General features: G+C 42.2%; 1 protein-coding gene across 1 annotated transcript in view; it reads right to left on the bottom strand.

Moving 5' to 3' along the window:
- LOC125460264 (A disintegrin and metalloproteinase with thrombospondin motifs 16-like) overlaps window positions 1–21,776 on the bottom strand; it is a 233,485-nt gene that overhangs the window by 114,893 nt on the left and 96,816 nt on the right. The window lies entirely within an intron of this gene.

Here is a 21,776-nt window from a genome sequence, read left to right as displayed (position 1 = left end):
TAGAAGGTTGAACAATGTTCAGAAACATTCATATTAAACTTCAGCTCTTAAAGGCGGTCAGTCCCTCCTAAAGGGGAGGCTGCATGCTTCTTGCTGATGCTGACAGACACTGCTGCAAATGGAGAGTATGGGAATACTGCACCAGGGCAGTAAGTTCTATGCTTTACACAGGCAGCTCTGGAAGGTTGGTCATAGTGGTGAAATCCCACGTTTCTGTGTGAGGCCAGAAAGTGATCAAAGACTGATTTCCGAAAGAGATTGAAGCAATTGGCAAATGCCCCAGGGTCTGGTCCAGAGTTCAAGTACAACAAGATGTTCAATCATCCCATGCAGATGGTCAAAATCAGTGAATTCATTGTGAAAGAGCATCTTATCCCTAGTACTTATACACAGTACCTTTTAATCTCTTACACAATTCAATGCGCCACATCCCCATCAGTCACCTAGGGACATCCGCTGCCACTCAAGATTCTTGCTAAGCATACAGAAACTCTTCCAACTGCATACAAAACATCCAGTGTTGCCAACCTCACACTCAACTCTCACTGCTTCCTGGCGTTTCAAACTATTTAGCTATGACAGACACCTCACACAAATTCAGTGATACACAACTCATGACATTCTGCCCTCTCCCTTGCACAGAAAGAATGAGCAAATTAAAAGGGAGCAGAACCAAATCAGTGACAGTGTGCTTAGAGTCATCTCAGCATGTCTGAAGAGATTGTGCTGCACATCATGTGCTCAGCTATAACAGAGGCCACAGCATTTGGCATTGCCAAGACCAGACAGGATGAATGTACATTACAGCAGCTATGTTCCTTCTCAACTTACACCTAACCTTCACCCTACTTTTTGGTATGAAGTGAAAGCTGCAGAGGGTGCAATCGTGAAGCTCTTGATCAACAGCCCAGCCATTCCTTAACGCCAATGTTCCCTTTCTGATTTTTTTGTTTTCAGAAAGCTGCAATCCGTCAGCTTCCCAGGCACATGAGGATGAGAAAGAGTAACAACCTGTTACTGAAGAAACATTATCAGATTACACTTGCAACCATCAACTTGGAATATTCTTTAAGCAAGCTAGTGCAAGTTGTTGTTATACACCTCAGGAGCGGATGGGACTTGAACCCAGGTCCCCCAGCTACCAATACTAAAAGTATCTTAGAGATGAGTAAAAATTTGCTGAGATCTACACATGATGAGTTAGAGGTCACAATGGGCTGCAGCTGAGCCAAATGAAAGTGGCGGTTTGTATGCCAACTTACCAGAGGGCAAGGTCATAGACGAGTTCTACTGCAGTGGTTTCAGATGGGAATACATAGGGTGGCAGACAGAACAAAAGGCAAATGGGTATGTGCACTAAAACGCTGAATGCATTGGCAAACCTGCCAGAGAGCCTGCTGTTGATGATCAGGGAGGAGGATGCCTCCAACTTGGCAGAGACGCTCATACATAGCTTGAAGCTCACTGATTGGAGATCATGCCTAGCTCCATAAATACATGGGAAGATCCAGCTGTGACTCAGCATCTTATGTTTCAGTTTCCACAACAGCATGAGCAGAATCCACCAGATGGCTTAATGGTGCAGTGAGGGTTCAGACAAAGGTCATGAGATATTAACTTGCTGCCATGCATGCTCAAACACCTACTAGTATTGCTGCACATGATTATGCTCAAAGAGACATGCTGGCTCTTAAGAGGAGGCCAAAATCTGTGCTCTAACAGATTACCACGATTGCTGAGACTCTGATGCTTGAAAGGGGTAGTGGCACAAAGCAACGGCCCTCTCAGAATGGAAAAAACTAATTCTCCCAACCACTGTAACTCACCAGCATCCTTGGTGTTAGAGATAATGGGAACTGCAGATGCTGGAGAATCCAAGATAATAAAATGTGAAGCTGGATGAACACAGCAGGCCAAGCAGCATCTCAGGAACACAAAAGCTGACGTTTCGGGCCTAGACCCTTCATCAGACAGGGGGATGGGGTGAGGGTTCTGGAATAAATAGGGAGAGGGGGGGGAGGTGGACCGAAGATGGAGAGAAAAGAAGATAGGTGGAGAGGAGAGTATAGCTAGGGAGGTAGGGAGGGGATAGGTCAGTCCAGGGAAGATGGAGGTGGGATGAGGTTAGTAGGTAGGAAATGGAGGTGCGGCTTGGGGTGGGAGGAAGGGATGGGTGAGAGGAAGAACAGGTTAGGGGGGCAGAGACAGGCTGGGCTGGTTTTGGGATGCAGTGGGGGGAGGGGATGAGCTGGGCTGTTTGTGTGATGCAGTGGGGGGTGGGGATGAACTGGGCTGGTTTTGGGATGCGGTGGGGGAAGGGGAGATTTTGAAGCTGGTGAAGTCCACATTGATACCACTTTATTATCTAGCATCCTTAGTGTTGCAGTTCTACTAGTGAGCCAGTCAATGCAGTGTGATGTGAAAACAGGCCCACTTGGCCCAGAGCTGCTCAGTCATTCTGCAAGACCACCTGCAACCACCACCTCATCCCCCACCCAGTCAAAATCAACTACCTTCCACGAGCCATGCTGTAGCTGCAGTGCTAATATTGCTTAAGGGCATCAGAAAGGCAAAGGCACATTGAAGAAAGACACTTAAACGAGTGCACAAGGGTGAATGGTTCATTTTGATTCATGTAGCTCAACATATTTTTGTGCAGATGTTATGGAAAGGCTTATATTGCTGGCTTTTATTGAAATGTCTTGGCCAACATGACATTAGAATTGAGCACCTTGAACAGGTGTAACAATGAAGCCATAGTGATAAAGGTAAACCAACCTGTGGGAAGCACAGTCTGAGAAAGCAGTCTAAGATAGCCCACGGAACCAACTGTTTTCCAGTGTCATTTCTCCTTCCTCCTGAGGTGGCCTCCAAATCTCCAGTGGCATTTTGGTGATATGGTGTGGATACAGGAGCAGATGTCTACATTGTCTTGTGTATACTGGAGGGCTCACCCAAAGCAGGTCAGGGATCAGAACATTGCTTCAGCAGATCTGGTGGTCTGTATCATGATACTCCTGGTGCCTCCATGGCTTTCATAACACTTGCAAAGTTCTCTCATGCTCAGGTGACAGAAGAGTAGCACCATGCACATATGTTGGTGGGGGCGGTGGGAGGGGTATTTTTGGGGACAAAGATAGGGGTGACTCATGGACAGCTTCAAGTAAAGGCATCTTGGCTGCTCAGAGAATGGTGTGCATTACAAACAGAGCATTCTGATACAAGAAATAGGTGCTGGTAGAATGATGGCAGGTGATGTTCCTTACTACTGCCCATTGAGATGGGAGACCCACAGATCCACGCATGGGCACTCAATAATCTCCTGTTGGACTAGAAATCTCTTTATCCTGACAATCCATGAGCTTGTTCATCTCACTTCTCCTTTCTTAAAGCAAGACAGGTGACTTACCAAATTCAGCGATGGACTATATACTTACTGGAAGATGCTGTCCACACCCATATGGAATGACCCAGTCATGTCAATAACTTAACGTTACTGATGTACTTAATGGAGGTAGCATAGTTCTGTGACAAATTTCTTGGTGTAGCCAGGGAGCATCAGGGCTTGCTCCAGGTTCAGATAGAGGTATGCATGAGTGCTGTCTGTAAAACATGCAGTAGGTAAGTCCTTGCGCAGAGAATCCTCCTCTTCCTGGTCTTCAGGCTGCTTCCCTCTCTGTATGGCCTCATCCTAGGCCTCGTGGAATGTATAGATAGCAAAATCCTTTGCCCTCCCTGAACTGATTTACAAGCACATCATCAGACTTCCAACCACAGTATGCTACATCAAAAGTCTGGAGCAAAAAAACTTAATCTGTCTGTCTCTTTAAGTAGCATTGTTGGAAGCTCCTTGCTCAGCATGTTCAACTCAGAGTGAATAACACAGGAGTCAAATCAGCCAGAAAGCTAACATGGGATGCCCATAAATACACCCTACTCAGCATGAGTAGCATGCTGGAAGCTCTCAATAATGTGCTCATATCATTTTATATCTCACTAGGTTCCATACCAATCGCAATAGCATGACTACAGAATCCAATTTTGCAGCCTAAAAATCTCAGCAGAAATTTATGCCACAGGGAATTTTTCACATTAAATCAATGTTTTTTGAACTCAACATCAACATGGTAGAGTGACAGATTCTAAGTCTTGTGAGCCAAAGTTCGGTCAGTGCATTACCATCTCCTCTACTTTTCCATTTCAAAAATTGTAACTTGTCTGTTCAACTGCAGGGATTAATATTTAAAATGATACAATTTGTCAAAGCAAGTGAGTGGGGTTGATAATGCAATAGGTAATGTCACTGCAAGAGTAATCTAGACTAATTTCCTAGTCTGCCCCACTCGCAACTCCAGATTCTCAGAAATGTGGTTGACTCTTTTTGTTGTCCTCTGAAATGGCTTCACAAGCCACTGGGTTCAGAGACAATTAGTGTTGGGCATTAAACGCTGGCCTTTCTAGTGACACTCACATCTCATAGTAGAATAAAAACAACTTTTTGGACCCAATCATTTCTGAACAAATGCAAACTGGTTTTCACTTATTGATACAGCTGGATGAAGCTACTTTTAAACTCCACGTAAAATCTGTACAATGTCAAAAATAAAAATGCCCTTTTTTGTTTAAAAAAAGTGGTTTATTAACTTCATTACATCAGAAAGGCTGTGTAAGATTACATTGGTAATTAAAGGTCAAAATTTGGAAATGCATTTCAAGGGTATGAAACAGAGTAGTAAAGGAAGATAATACACTGTGCTGTAAACATTTCAAAGCATCCTGAGGGCAGGCACGTGAAGGCACACAGGTTTTCACGTACCTATATTCTGTCAAAATTTATCATTTGTCACAGTTTATTTGGATATAACTATTTTCTCACGTCCAGTTGATCTTGGTAATGTTTTCACTTTAAAAAACCGTCTCCGAGTTACACCTGCAGCTGTATGCTTTTACCACTAGGTGGAACTTCACAACTTCCAATTCCTCAGCTTTTTCACAATTTTCAGAGGCTGCAGTGAACATTATGCTCTTTCATTAGTCAAGTCCTTAAGACAAGTATGCGCTTAAAATGGTTTCATCCTCATTTTCATACTCACACTTTGTTTTAAATTTTAAGACTCTTGCTATCCTTCTGTCCCTCCCTTCCACTGTCAAATTCACTGATCTTTGCGAAAGTTTGAAACCTCCAAGGACCAGTCTCTTGGTGGTTCAAAATTGCTGTCATTTTTAAAATTCATTTAGCTAGTTTCAAATAAACTATGTATAGATTATCCTGAAGTTCTCAATCACTTATTGTCACTACACATTTCATAGAAGCGGCCCATTCTCACCTGTACTGACTTCCACACCTACAGTACTGGCTTTCCAATTTTTGGTCTTTTAAAGAGGCATCCAGTTCAGATCCCACAAGAGGCTCTATTTCTTTGTTTTTATTTCCACGTCTATTCTTGGTTCTTCTCGGGTTCAATCAGGTAGTGCACAACTTTATTTATCATGCCTTTACCAAAGTCTGCCTGCCCTGTGCCTCATTCATTGCTTTTAAAGGAATGTGACCTGCAATGTTGGGCCTTCCCCATTTACACCATCAATCATGGTGAAGCTTCAGACTTTACACCTTCACACAGCAGAATTCTCTCTGAAATTGCTTCAGCTAGCTTTAATTATTCCCTCCTATGTCGCCTGTTAAAAGCTCCCTTAATTTTGCAGGTATAAATGCAACTTTTTCTTTGATCTACAAGTTTTGGTGAATTTCATGCATAGTAACAAATCAAAATTGTCAATTGAATCACATAGGGTTAGAGGATGTGGAGTCTGTGTGGGTGGAGTTGAGAAACCACAAAGGCAAAAAAACTACAATGAAAGCTATGTTCAGACATCCTAACAGTGATCAGGACCAGGGGCGCAAGATGCACCGAGAAATAGATAGGGCATGTTAGAAAGGCAAGGTCACAGTGATCATGGGGGACTTCAATATGCAGGTGGATTGGGTGAATAATGTTGCCGGTGGATCCAATGAAAGGGAATTCATGGAATGTTTGCAGGATGGCTTTTTGGAACAGCTTGTGATGGAGCCCACAAGGGAGCAGGCTATTCTGGACTTAGTTCTATGTAATGAGCCAGACTTTATAAAAGACCTTAAAGTAAGAGAACACTTAGGAGGCAGCGATCATAATATGGTAGAGTTCAGTCTGCAGTTTGAAAGAGAGAAGGCAAAATCGGATGTAATGGTGTTACAGTTAAATAAAGGTAATTACAGGGGCATGAGAGAGGAATTGACGAAAACCGACTGGAAGCAGAGCCTAGCAGGGAAGACAGTAGACCAACAATGGCAGGAGTTTCTGTGTGTAATTGAGGACACAGTACAGAGGTTCATCCCAAAGAAAAGAAAGATTATACGGGGTGGGATTAGACAGCCATGGCCAACAAAGGAACTCAGGAAATATATCAAAGAGAAAGAGACAGCCTATAAAGTGGCCAAGAGCACTGGGAAATCAGAAGATTGGGAAGGCAACAAAAACAAACAGAGGATAACAAAGAGAGCAATAAGGAAGGAGAGGATGAAATATGAAGGTAGGCTAGTGAGTAGTATTAGAAATGATAGTAAAAGCTTCTTTCAATACATAAGAAACAAACGAGAGGCAAAAGTAGATATTGGGCTGCTCCAAATTGATGCTGGAAGGCTAGTGATGGGAGATAAGGAAATAGCTGAAGAACTTAGTAAGTACTTTTTTTTCTTTTATTTTAGATTCCCTACAGTGTGGAAACAGGCCGTTCGGCCCAACAAGTCCACACCGCCCTTTGAAGCATCCCACCCAACCCATCCCCCTATAACCCACACACCCCTGAACACTACGGGCAATTTAGCATGGCCGAACTACCTCGCCTGCACATCTTTGGTCTGTGGGAGGAAACCGGAGCACCCGAAGGAAACCCACTTGGTGTCAGTCTTCAGAGTGGAAGACATGAGTAGTATGCCAACAATTAGGGAGAGTCGGGGGCAGAGTTGAGTATGGTAGGCATTACAAAAGAGAAAGTGCTAGAATAGCTAAAAAGTCTAAAAACTGATAAATCTCCTGGCCCCGATGGGCTACATCCTAGAGTTCTGAGGGAGGTGGCTGAGGAAATAGCGGAGGCTTTGGTTGTGGCCTTTCAAAAGTCACTGGAGTCAGGGAAAGTCCCAGATGATTGGAAAATTGCTGTTGTAACCCCCTTGTTTAAGAAAGGATCAAGGCAAAAGATGGAAAGTTATAGGCCAATTAGCCTAACCTCGGTAGTTGGTAAAATTCTTGAATCCATTGTCAAGGATGAGATTTCTAAATTCCTGGAAGTGCAGGGTCAGATTAGAACAAGTCAGCATGGATTTAGTAAGGGGAGGTCGTGCCTGACAAACTTGTTAGGATTCTTTGAAGAGGTAACAAGTATGTTAGACCAGGGAAACTCAGTAGATGTTATTTATCTAGACTTTCAAAAGGCCTTTGATACGGTGCCTCACGAGAGGCTGCTGAGCAAGGTGAGGGCCCATGGTGTTCGAGGTGAGCTGCTGGCTTGGATTGAGGATTGGCTGTCTGACAGAAGGCAAAGAGTTGGGATAAAAGGCTCTTTTTCAGAATGGCAACCGGTGACGAGTGGTGTCCCGCAGGGTTCGGTGTTGGGGCCGCAGCTGTTTACCTTGTATATTAATGATCTGGATGAAGGGACTGGGAGCATTCTGGCAAAGTTTGCCGATGATACGAAGGTAGGTGGACAGGCAGTTAGTACTGAGGAGGTGGGGAAGCTGCAGAAAGATTTAGATAGTTTAGGAGAGTGGTCCAGGAAATGGCTGATGAAATTCAACGTGAGTAAATGTAAGGTTTTGCACTTTGGAAAAAAGAATATAGGCATGGACTATTTTCTAAATGGTGAGAAAATTCGTAAAGCAGAAGTACAAAGGGATCTGGGAGTGTTGGTTCAGGATTCTCTAAAGGTTAACTTGCAGCTAGAGTCCGTGATTAAGACAGCGAATGTAATGTTGTCGTTTATCTGAAGAGGGTTGGAATATAAAAGCAGCGATGTGCTTCTGAGCCTTTATAAAGCTCTAGTAGGCCCCATATGAATACTGTGTCCAATTTTGGGCCCCACACCTAAGGAAGGACATACTAGCCACAGCCCTGGAGCGTGTCCAGCGGAGGTTCACACGGATGATCGCTGGAATGGTACGTTTAACGTATGATGAACGGCTAAGGATCCTGGGATTGTACTCACTAGAGTTTAGAAGGTTGAGGGGAGATCTAATAGAAACTTACAAGATAATGTATGGCTTAGAAAGGGTGGACGCTAGGAAGTTGTTTCCGTTAGGAGGGGAGACTAGGACCCATGGGCACAGCTTTAAAATTAGAGGGGGTAAATTTGAAACTGAAATGAGGAGACATTTCTTCAGCCAGAGAGTGATGGGCTTGTGGAATTCATTGCCACGGAGTGCAATGGAGGCCGGGACGTTGGATGCCTTCAAGGCAGAGGTCGACAAATTCTTGATCTCACAAGGAATCAAGGGCTACGGGGAGAGTGCAGGGAAGTGGAGTTGAAATGCCCATCAGCCGTGATTTAAATGGCGGAGTGGACTTGATAGGCCGAATGGCCTTACTTCCACTCCTATGTCTTATGGTCTTAAAACATTTCTTTTGCAACTTAATAACATTAATTTTTGATAGCAATGGTCAAGCAGTTACTAGCAAGTTTTAAGAATATGAAAGACTGATTGAATTATCGTCCTCAAATAGTTTGTACAGTTCCTCTACAGCCTCTGGATTTTTTTGTGTCACTATAACTGGCATCATCACAGATTTCATCTTTACCATCATTCCTCTCAAAAGCAACAATGTCCCACAGGATATCGTCCTCTCTGAGATATTCTTACAAACCAGGCTGGATTAGAAGTTGGTCAGGGTTATTCCGTTGCTTCTCTGATCCATTGAGAAATGAGCAAAAACTCTGGTTTCTTGAGGGTGTCAGAGAGTTTAGACATACATTCTCCAGAGCAAGACCACTTGTTTTACTTTTAGGTGAATCCACCTGAGACTGCAACTGGCTAGTTATGTATGCCCCCAGGAATAGTTAAATCATCTGTCCCATTATCGCCTAGGATATGCTAGATGCATGACATCTAAAAGTCTCAAGGGCTAGCACATGATATTTCAGAAAGGAGTCTGTGAATCACATGTGAATCACAACCTGTCCTTGTTCAGACATTCAACCATGCCAGCAAGCTATTTTCACATTAACGGATGGTCAGACACTGTAGCCTTGTGACAGTCTCTTAGTGATATACTGAATGTATTCCTAACATTAAGGATACACAGATTGAGGGCACTGGCTGATTAAGACCCCTGAAAACAAGGTGACTCCCTTGCTACACTGGGTGTTGATATGGGAGGAAAATAATTAACTTCATGCCCATCACAGTTGAGCATTGGCTCAAAAATGTAATGGGGCTCACAACACTCTCTTGTGCATCCTTAAGTTCACTCAGGAAATGATGTCAGATTTGCCCATGCTTCTTGGTAGGGTGCCTCATTGACAGGCATTCTGAATTAGGTAAGGACTAAGGAAAGAGGGTCTGCCGAAAGCCATCCCCGGCCCTTGCCTCCCAACATCTCGCTTCATTCCTCTGGTCACCAACCCCTCATGACATCCATCCTGCCCCACATACCCACGTCCAAGGCCATCCACAAGCTGGCCTTGGAGCATTACCAATAGACTCCATAACTACTGATGGTGCTGCCAGCCTCAGATTGGCCACCAGATCTTGGGAACCAAATTTTCACTCCAATGGGACTGAGATGAGTGGAAGGCACATCATTGGCAACTTCAGTGCCTGATAGCACTTAAGTCTGATTGGGCTTTCTCTACAGAAGCAAGATGTTGACTCTCCTGCTTGTGAAGGAGATCTCTATCACCAGCACTAAATCCTGTGCTTTAATTGTTCATTTATGCATTGTACTTAACATTTATTTAGTTTTATTTCTGCAAAGAAGCTAGCATATCTATCAATTATTTTACAAGTTTGAATTTTCACTGAAACTTGCTTTGTCACACTTGGAAACTAATAAAAGTATTTATATTTTAGGGATGGCAAGTAGAAGGTAGGAAAACCACAAGCCCACTTCAAACTGGAATAAAAATGTAAGTCAAAACTAATATTTATTTCTTTTCTACCACATACATGAAGATATCACCTCCCATGTTGCCTTAAAGTTAACATGGAGAAAACAAGTTAAGAAACAAAAACCTTCAGATTTAGCAGACTCTTCATGCAGCCACAGGTTAGAATACATTATACATCAGCTGCACTGATATCACTTCATACTTGGTTTTGTTGAAAGCTAAGTTGTAAAATTTCCAAGTTAATACAATGTAAAAAAAAACATATTAATACGTCACAGAATAATGTAAATTTCCTACAGCACAAGAGGTGGCAATTCAACCCAGTGAGCTGTGTTGGCTCCACATCGAGTTCTTTTTTGAAAAATAAATCATAAAAAATTGAAAACAGTGCAATACTGCTCAGTTGACTGATTCCTTGGATGAGAGGGAATGTCCTGCAAGGAGGGATTGAGTAGACTAGGTCTATATGTTCTGAAATTTAGAAGATTGAGAAATTATCGAATTGAAGCATAAAATTCTTAGAAGACTTGATAGGGTAGGTACAATAAGTGTGTTTCCCCTAGAACACAGGGAAATCTAGAACATAGGTTCACAATGTCAGAATAAAGTGTTGGCCATTCAAGATTAAGACTAGGACAAATGTCACTTTGGCTTCATACTTAATAGGTTTTATGGGCTTAAATTTGAAGAATTGGGAAGATAACTGGATTTTTTATTGAAAGGAAAGTCAATGAAAAGACAGTGGAACTTGTTTTTAACAAGTTCTTTCTTGGAAATCACATTATTCTGGATAATTGCTTGCGCTGGGTATGTTGGGAAGCAAAGTAGACACTGTGATGTCTCAAATGCCAATTAATGCAGGGTTTGTTAAGATATGGTGAGAAAAGGTGTTAGGCTTGTGGCAAGAATCACTCACAAAACCTGACAGAACTTAAACTTAACAAAGGCAACAGTAAGATTTAGTACTAATGGGAACTGCAGATGCTGGAGAATCCAAGATAACAAAGTGTGGAACTGGATGAACACAGCAGGCCAAGCAGCATCTCAGGAGCACAAAAGCTGACGTTTCGGGCCTAGGCCCTTCATCAGAGAGGGGGATGGGGAGAGGGAACTGGAATAAATAGGAAGAGAGGGGGAGGCGGACCAAAGATGGAGAGAAAACAAGATAGGGAGAGGTGAGTATAGGTGAGGAGGTAGGGAGGGGATAGGTAAGTCCAAGGAAGATGGACAGGTCAAGGAGGCGGGATGAGGTGGTAGGTAGGAAATGGAGGTGCGGCTTGAGGTGGGAGGAAGGGATGGGTGAGAGGAAGAACAGGTTAGGGAAGCAGAGACAGGCTGGGCTGGTTTTGGGATGCAGTGGGGGGAGGGGAAGAACTGGGCTGGTTTTGGGATGCAGTGGGGGAAGGGGAGATTTTGAAGCTTGTGAAGTCCACATTGATACCATTGGGCTGCAGGGTTCCCAAGCAGAGCCTCCGCTCGGTTTGCAACAAACAACTGCACCTCCCAGTTGTGAACCATTTCAACTCCCCCTCCCATTCCTCAGACAACATGTCCATCATGGGCCTCCTGCAGTGCCACAATGATGCCACCCGAAGGTTGCAGGAACAGCAACTCATATTCCGCTTGGGAACCCTGCAGCCCAATGGCATCAATGTGGACTTCACAAGCTTCAAAATCTCCGCTTCCCCCACTGCATCCCAAAACCAGCCCCAGTTCTTCCCATCCGCCCACTGCATCACAAAACCAGCCCAGCTCGTCCCCTCCCCCCACTGCATCCCAAAACCAGCCCAGCCTGTCTCTGCTTCCCTAACCTGTTCTTTCTCTCACCTATCCCTTCCTCCCACCTCAAGCCACACCTCCATTTCCTACCTACCACCTCATCCCACCTCCTTGACCTGTCCATCTTCCCTGGGCTTACCTACCCCTCCCTACCTCCTCACCTATACTCTCCTCTCTACCTATCTTATTTTCTCTCCCTCTTCAGTCCGCCTCCCCGTCTCTCCCTATTTATTCCAGTTCCCTCTCCCCATCCCCCTCTCTGATGAAGGGTCTAGGCCCAAAACATCAGCTTTTGTGCTCCTGAGTTGCTGCTTGGCCTGCTGTGTTCATCCAGCTCCTCACTTTGTTATCTTAGTAAGATTTAGTGCATTAGGTTATGTGACCAAAGATTTATTTTGTCTTAAAGAATGTCTTAAAAAGGAAATGGAATAAAGAGGCAAAGACAATTCAGAATGGAAATTCCAATGCTAATGCATATCGAATAAAGGTTTACCTATATCTCTGCTTCAAGAATTGCAACTGAGCATGTGCAGAAGGAGCTGTCATAGTGAAATCAGATGACTTGGAACTAGTGACCAACAACCTTCAGGGATCTAGAGATATCCTTTCTTGCCATCCCTTGCAAACAGTTCTGTTCAATAAAGCACATCAATGTTCACTCACCTGAGTACAGATTTGATCTTGCCACATCATGGCAACGATTACCAACCTCATGGAACCAGAGCAAAGCAGTAAGGAGCACACAAATTAAAATACAATGCCACAGGTGAAGGAGGAGGCCAGATCAGTTATCTGATCCCAGAAATGAGGTAAAACAAGAAGTGCAGCCCCATGGCTACCTGTAGTGGTAGGTGAAGGAGATCGAGACTGTGGAGAGGGAAAGTCTTCTCAACACAGGCAAAGCATGGGAAATGTCCATAGTAGGGAATATGCAAGCTGCAATAAAATCCATGAGCCACATGGAGTAATACATTACTGTGAGTTTGAGGCCTTACAGAGATGGAAAAAAAACTCAGTCTGCCAGCAGAAAGTGCATGATAAAACAAGGCATAGTCGACAGCGTTAACAGACTCCAACAGGAGTTCTGTCCAGTAATAAACAAACATTGAGTACCAAGAGGGAAATCTTCAGAACTGTGTTGATGGATGACAAACTCCTATAAATATCTGAGCATTAAAGATCACTAAGGAGCGGACAAATATTTATTGAGAGATATGACAGGCCAACTGCAGGGTTTCAGCCCCTCTAATTTTGATGATCCATAAAACATTATTAACCACGCAGATATCATGGGTAGCGACACTGAAACCAAATTTTAAATTCGATACGGGGACAACGTCTATTCTTTTGTGTGCTATACCTTAGCCGAGTTTGGAAATCTACAGATCATCCTCCTTTCAAACATGGGATGTAGGTTTACTTATGTCAGAATGAGATGGCAGACACATCTTACACTTTGCTATGATGGAAGAGAGATCATAGAAGTCTTGTAAATCATTCCTAATCATTACTTTTCTTTATTAAGTCAAGATGTTTGTGTGGCTTTGAGTATTCTTTGTGTAGCAGCCACAGAAGACAGAGGTTGACTCAGTGCATCTGGAATCACTCTTCTCAGCTCAGAATGCACCACACACACTCAGAAAAGGGAGAATGCCAGTTCATCACCTTACTCTTCAAGGGAGTATGACAGTTCAAGTACTGGAGGACTACCTCTTCAATCAGCTTTTCCTCTATTAGTCTTTGCTGCGATAAAGCCAACAAGCCAGGTACCATGAGACATTGCCATCCTATCCCACCAATCAGATCACCTTCCAAAACAATGCTAAAGAAGCACAAATGGGGCAGCGCGGTCGTTCAATGGTTAGCACTGCTGCTTCACAGTGCTAGTGAACAGGTTTCGATTCCACTCTCAGATGACTGTCTAAATGGAGTTTGCACATTCTCCCCATGTCTGCATGGGTTTCCTTTGGGCGCTCAGTTTCCTCCCAAAGTCCAAGGTCGTGCAGGATAGGAAGACAAGTCATGTTAAATTGCCAACAGCGTCCAGGGGAAGAGCGGGGATAGGGTAGGAGGGTGGGTCTAGGTGAAATACTCTTCAGAGAGTTGGTATGGGTTTGATGGGCCGAACTGCCAACTTTAACTCTGTAGAGATTCTATATTCCTGTTTCACATTCTGCACATCCTTGAAAGGATAAAGAACACTGTTGGAGGTTAATGCCCAGGGAAAGACAGAGAAAGCAGGGGGCGGGGGGTGCTGGCTAGTGATACAATCTGAATGTTTAAAAGGGATACAATATTGTGGGAGATGTGGATTAAAGAGCTGACTATATCTCAACTCTTAAGATAGCTATTAGGTACATCAGCACCTATGCCATAACACTGTCTGATCAAATGGAAATTGGCCCTGCTAGGGTTCCAGAGGTGCCCATTCCTGCCATTCCTTATAAATAGTTGTGTTCATTTAAGCCTACTAACATCCACTCACCTAGGTGTAGTCCTGATCTTGCTACAAGGTCCAAGCACCAAAGGCTTGGCCACTAATGGTAGTTTGGTTAAAATCAGGCAAGCACAAGAGGCCAAAATTAAACTAATGCAGGTATGTCCAAAAAACCAAAAGACACAGGAGCAGCTTTAGACCACTTGACCAATTGAGTGCGCTCTGCAATTCAATCATGGCTGATATCTTTCTAAATCCCATTTTCCTGCCTTCTCCCTGTAACCCTGAATCCCCTTCCTAATTAATAAGTTATCTTTGTCTTAAATACACACAATAAATAGCCCCTACAGCATTCTATGTCAATGCTTTCCACAGAATAACCACCTTCTGGCTGAAGAAATTACTCCTCATCTCAGTTCTAAAAGGTTGACCCTTCACTTTGAGGCTGCGTCTTCAAGTCCTAATCTCTCATACTAATGGAAACAAATTCTCCGCTGTATCCAGGATTCTCAGTATTCCGCAAGTTTCAATTAGATCCCCTTTCATCCTTCTAAACTCCATTAGGTACACACCCAAAGTCCTCAGCTGCTCCTCGCATCTCAAGCCCTTTATCCCAGGATCATTCTTGTAAACCTCCTAAGAACCCCGCCAACACTAGCATATCGTTCCTTCGATAAGGGCCCAAAACTGCTCAAAATATTCCAAATGCGGTCTGACCAGAACTTCATACAGCCTCAGCAGTACAGCTCCACTCTTGTATACAAGCATACTTGAAATGAATAGTAACGTTTCATTTGTGTTTCTAACTGCCAAATTGATCCTTAACCTGCGTGTTAACCTTCAGAGAACCCTGAACTCAGACTCCCAAGTCCCTTTGTGCTTGAGATTTCTGAAGCCTTTCCCCACTTGAAAAATACTCTGCACCTCTATTCTTCTTAGCAAAGTGCATAGCCTCACACTTTCTCACATTGTATTCCATCTGTCACCTCTTTGCCAACTGTCTTAGCCCATTCAAGTCTTTCTGTAGCCTCAATGCTTCCTCAATACTACCTTTCCCTCCACCTATCTTTGTGTCATCTGTGAACTTAGCAACAATGCCCTCAGTTCCTTCGTCCAGATTTTTCAAGTATAATACAAATAATTGTGGTCCAAACACAGACCCCTTCTTAACTCCACTAATTACTAGTGCCATCCTGACAAAAAGCCACTTTATCTCCACTCTCTGCCCTCTGCTAGTCATCTTATCCTCTATCCATGCCTATACATTGTCTCTTAAACAATGTCTCTTCCCTTAGTTAGCAGCCTCCTGTCTGACAGATATAATGCAGAACTAGAAGTTAGGAAGGATGAGGCCTTGGAGGTGTTTGAAAACAAGGATGACATTAAAATCTAGTCACCGCTTGACCGTGAGCAACACAGGTCAACGAGCACCTGGGAGACAGACGAACAAGATTTGGTGAGAGTCAGAACATTGACAGTAAGATTTTAGATTGCCTGAGGTAAATGGAGGGAAGAATGTGAGAGAAAAGGCATGAATGAGGGTTTCGGCAGCTACAAAGATAGAACCAGTCAGCAGGAATGTGTGGGTGGGATCCCATTTCAAGGTCAAATATAGCACCAAGGTTGCAAACAACCTGCTTCAGTCCCAAGCAGAGGGATGGATGTGGTAGCTGGGAAACAGGATTTGGACTCAGAATGAAAACAATGGCTTTAGTCTTTTCAACTTTTAATTGAAGGAAATTTCTGCTCACCTAGTACTGTAACCAGGGGAAAAAAAAATTACTTCTGTATTTGTAGAAAGTGAAACATTTCCAATAAACCTGGGACTACAGACATACATCATATTTTGATAAACAGCCAACAAGAACTTGGCTCTAAAAAGTGCGTATAATTTAAACCTGGCATAGATGGCTTATTAATTATATATCCATTTAGCTCATTTGACTTTCATTTCATGCCAAGGAAAATCATTGCAGCTTTTGCATACAATTAACCTGTCAGTTAAAAATTATAATCGTGTTGCTCTTTGCTACAATTCATATAAGTAGTACAAGTACAGCAACTCCCACTTTGATGTTTTGGCAAGGCATTAAACTTGAGCATATCATCCACTTTTAAACAGACCCTCTCAGGAGAACTTAGATAAATATACCAGAATACATTATTATTGGTTCCTGTTTGTTTTAGCGATTAATTTCTAGACTAATCAAAGTATTGATCCATCATTAAAAAATCCTCAGTCAGATATATGTCGGTTGCACTCAAGTCAATAAAAGTGTCTACTAAAAATGCCTCGTCTCTGTCTTAATATCTACTGACTTTAGATTTTGAAATGGCAAGCCAGTGGACGTAGTTTACTTGGATGTTCAGAAGGTTTTCAATAAAGGTCCGACATGAGATTTGCTTGTAAAATTAAAGTACAAGATTCATAGTAGTGTACTAATATCGATACAGAATCAATTGAAGGACAAGATGCAAGGAGTAGGAATAAATGGGCAATTTCTAAGCAGCAATCAATGACTAGTTGGGTACCACACAGATCAGTACATGGACCCCAGTTGTTCACAATATACAGGGAGTTCTCTGATAACATTTGTTCCAGCAACACAATTTGGCTATAATGTGTTTGACGAATAGGGGAACACTATTTCTAATGTGCAAACTTGTGTTGGCTATAATGCGATTCAGCATTTTTTTGAAAGGTAGCTCATTTAAGTAGAAGAATGGACTCCAATGCTAAATTGAGGGTATAAGTAAGAGATGAAGGATCGTTGAAAATAATACAAGTGCTGTTAAAACATGTACCTTTGTGTGTAGTATTTTGCCGAGATTTTGTCATACATTTAATATGTAAGAATTTTTGAACTTGCTTATGTAAACCATTCATAGCAAAAGTTGTCTGTGTTACAATGTGCTCTTTTCTATCACTATTTTGAATACAATGTTACTCAGGTTTGAACCCATTTTAATTCTACAGTTAACTTTGAAGCCAATGGGTTACAGATTCCTCTGCTTTACTTATCTTTAAATCCATCCAGAAGTCTGAACTGATGGAATGTCAGGTCAGATTAGCATTTAAATAGAGGAAGAAATGTTACTAAATAATACCGTTTTGCCAATTTCAGATGAGTTTCATGGAAAGTTGCTGGCTGTGAGATCACTCTCACATAACTTTGCACTGCTGACCTCTTTCTCCGATGGTTTTCCACTTATTTCAGGCAGGTTTAAAGATTACATCTGAAATTGCGAAAGTGTCAATTTTGGGAGAGTTTCATGGAGGGTTGCTGGCTACATATCTTACACAATTTTGCACTGCTCACCTCTTTTGGATGCTGTTCACACTATCATGCAGTTCTCACCATTGCTGGGAATTCCAGTGGCATAGCTCTGTTCAAAGCCCAGCTGTCACTTCATTGCAAATACAAGGTCAGATTTGTAAACGTACTGCCTCTTTGCAGCATTACCTGTCTGATAAATGGTCATTATAACTGCAGCTGTAAGAATGAAGCTACACAGGTGAGAAAGAATTTTGGAAAATATAATTATGATGTGTACTTTGTGTCTGCAACTCCACCTTTCCCACAGGCCCCATTATTTATATAGTGCAATTTATAGTGCAATGGAACACAACATTATAGCAGAACCCCCATCTATCAATGATTCACATGAGGGATTCACATAAGTCTGCAGACAATGCAAACCTAATTAGGAGGGTTTATAGTGAGGATGATGCAAAGGTGCCACAGTGTGATTTGGACAAGCTGAGCGAATGGACAAATGCGTGGTAGATGATGCATTATTTGGATAAATTGTGAGATTATCCACATTGGTAGAAAAGTCTGGAGACAGATTATTGTCTGAGTGGCAATGGATTGAGAAGAGGGGAGGTGCTTTGAGGCCTGGCTGTCCTTGTACACCAATTGCTTGAAGTATGCAGATCGAGCAGACAGTGAAAAAAGTAAATGGAATGTTGGTCTTCATAGCAAGAGGATTCAAGTGCAGGAACATGGATGTCTTGCTGCAATTATACAGGGCATTGGTGAGGCTGCACCCAAAATTTTGGTCTCCTTATCAGAGGAAGGATGTTGTGGCTATGGAGAGAAGGCAACAAAAGGTTACCAGACTGATTCTGAGTTGGTAAGACTGGTATATGAAGACAGGCTGGATTGGTTAAAACTATATTCACTGAAGTTTAAAGGGATCGAGGTGGTGGGATGGTGGGGGGAATTTGATAGAAACCTGGAAAATTCTAACAGAACTAGACAGGGTAAATGCATGAGGATGTTCCTGATGACTGGGGAATCCAGAACCAGGGGGGGTCACAGTTGAAGAACATGGGGTAGGCCATTTAGGACTGAAATGAGGAGAAATTTCTTCAACCAGACAGTGGTGAACCTGTGGAATTCTCTGCCACAAAAAGTGGTTGAGGGAAAAATGTTTTCAAGGAGGAATCAGATATAGCTCTTAAGGCTAAAGTGATCAAGGGGCATGGAGAGAAAGCAGGAACAGGGTACTGGGTTGAATGATCAGCCATGATCATATTGAATGGCACACCATGCTCAAAAGGCTTAATGGTTCACACTACTCGTATTGTCTGTGTTTTGATGTTTCTATGAAACAAATGATATAACTATTGAAAAATGACAACTGAACTTTTGATCAGTACAAAGAAACAATGATAGCACACTGACATTGACTAGTTACAGTGACACCTGCAACCAGTAGATTAATATGTAATTACCACCAATTCTTTGGGTGATCAGTAGATAAAGAACAGAAAATTGTGATTATCTGTATGATCAATATTTTTAAAACCAAGTATGTTCTCTGCGTGATAAACAGTTCAGCTTTTCAGCTCCCATAGAAGTGCGTGTGGAGTTGCGAATAAACTCAAAAAAATGTTCCAAGATTTCTTTAGGTTTGTCAATTAATACCTCTCATCAGACTACCATTGGACAATGCAAGGATGTCTAAGCTTGGCTTGTAAAAAGCCAACAGTAGGAGTTCGGTTGAAGTAAGTTAAAATCAGTTAGTCAGAGCTGTTTAGAATGGTCTTTAAAAAATGCTTCCCATTTTTCAGCAGACAGATAAATAACAGTAAATTTTAGCACACCCTTCAAAATAACGGGAGTGGGTTTGTCACCCATTATACAATGTGATATAAAAACTTAAGTTGATTTTTTATTGTCATCAGGTCTACAGAGATTGTTAAGAATAAAAAGAAAGTAGCTGAATACATCCATACCTATAAAATTGTGGCAGGGTTTTCATCAGCGTTCTTGAATTAGACTCGTGAAATGAGGAACTAAATTTTGCAAGGTACCACTCCAAGCAGCGAGTCTCCTTTCCAGACCACACATTGCAATCCACTCTCCTGTCCATTATTCTCTGCATTATGAACTTTGTCTTCACGTACATTCAGCTCTTATGCTATATTAACACAACATCCTCTCACCTCAGTGGAATGGAAATATAGATTCTGGTATATGCCTCAGCCAGCGTAGAATGCCTAGGCTCTTTTCTATCATTAGAAAGCTCTGTTCATGCCTGATCAGATCAACCCTAAACTACTGAGATAAAACTCACTTTATACGTTGAGACAAACCTCAGAGTTTTTAGAAGAGATGACAAAGGTGGCGGATAGAGGTAAGTCAATGGATATTGTTTATATTGACTTCCAGAAGGCTTTTGATGAAGTCCTATACAAGACACTGTCAGCTAGGGTGGAAGCCCATGGAATTGACGGAAAATTACTGACGTGGATAGGAAATTGGAAGAGTGGCAGGAAACAGAGTTAGAATAATGGCTAGGTGGATTAGTTGTGGGGAATGCAAGGTCATGGAGATAAGGTATGGGATTGGCTCTTGGTAGGTTATTCTTTGGAAGCAGCGCAGACTCAATGGGCTGCATGGGCTGCTTTCACACTGTATGGATTCGATCATTCTATGAATAACGTTTAAGTTCTCAAATTGACGGGACATGATTGGTCATGTCCCATAGGGATGTATGTTGGGCCTCAATTATTCACAATATTCATTAATGATTTTGATGACAGCATAAAACATTAAACATTCACATTTGCTGATGACACAAAATTGGGCAGCACTGTAGACAGTGTTGACAACAACATAAAATTACAATAGGATACTGATAGATTAGGTGAATGGCTAAGGCTGTGGCAGATGGATTTTAATGTAAGCAAGTGTGAGGTTATGCATTTTGGAGCAAAAAGTGGATAGATCAGGATTTTTGTTTAGAAGGCACAAAGTTAAATACAGTGGACGTCCAATGAGATTGGGGGTTCAGGTGCATACCTCTTTAAAATGCCATGAACATGTGCATAAAATAGTCAAGAAAGTTACTTGAATTATGGCCTTCATACATAAAGGACTACAGCATGGGGATACAGACATTATGCTATAGTCATACAAAACCCTAGTTAGATCTCACTTAGAGGACTGCAAGCAAATTTGGGCATCACATCTTAGAATGGATGTTTTGGACTTGGGGGAGTTCAAAGTAGATTTACAAGGATGCTACCTGGAGTTCAGGGGTTAAGTTACGAGGACAGACTAAACAAATCAGACTTTTATTCTCAAGAATTTAGCAATTTAAGGGTTGATCTAACTGAAGTTTTCAGGATATTAACAGGGAAAGACAAGGTAGATAAAGATAAATCATTCCCATTGGTTGAAGATTCCAGAACAGGGGGTGTAGTCAAAGAATTACGGTCAGAAATCAAGCAAAGAGGGATTCTAAGTATGGGTCCCTGATCGCGAAATGATAACTCTGATTTCTCTTCAAAAATTTTACCAGACCTGTTAGGCTTTACAAACAAGAGATAATGGGAACTGCAGATGCTGGAGAATCTAAGATAACAAAGTGTGAAGCTGCATGAACACAGCAGGCCAAGGCAGCATCTCAGGAGCACATTCTATAATGAAGGGTCTAGGCCCGAAACGTCAGCTTTTGTGCTCCTGAGATGCTGCTTGGTCTGCTGTGTTCATCCAGCTTCACACTTTGTTATCTAGGCTTTACAAACAATTTCAGTTTGTGTTTCACAAAGAGTAGTGCAGTTTTGGAACCCTCTTCCTCGGATGGTGGTCGATGCTAATACAATTGTTAAATTTAAATCTGAGATATACACATTTTTATTAAGCAAGAGTAACAAGGAATCTAGGCCAAAGGTAGGCATATGGAGTTAGGCAACAGATCAGCCAAGACCTTACTGAATGGCAGAGCAGGCTTGAGGGGTAAATAGCCTACTTCTGCTTCTATGTTCCTAACTAACTCTGTTTAACCTGCTTGGGAGTGAATATTGTTCTGTCAGAATTTTCTTTTGCACCATCTCGCAATTGATCAGAAATGAATGTTCAATTCTATAACCAGCTTTGTTCAGATGGCTGGATATAAAATCATAAAA

This window comes from Stegostoma tigrinum, chromosome 2, assembly GCF_030684315.1.
Source record: "Stegostoma tigrinum isolate sSteTig4 chromosome 2, sSteTig4.hap1, whole genome shotgun sequence".
Lineage (NCBI taxonomy): Eukaryota > Metazoa > Chordata > Chondrichthyes > Orectolobiformes > Stegostomatidae > Stegostoma > Stegostoma tigrinum.
The sequence above is the reverse complement of the archived record's forward strand: the minus strand, read 5'-3'. Positions and strand labels throughout refer to the sequence as shown.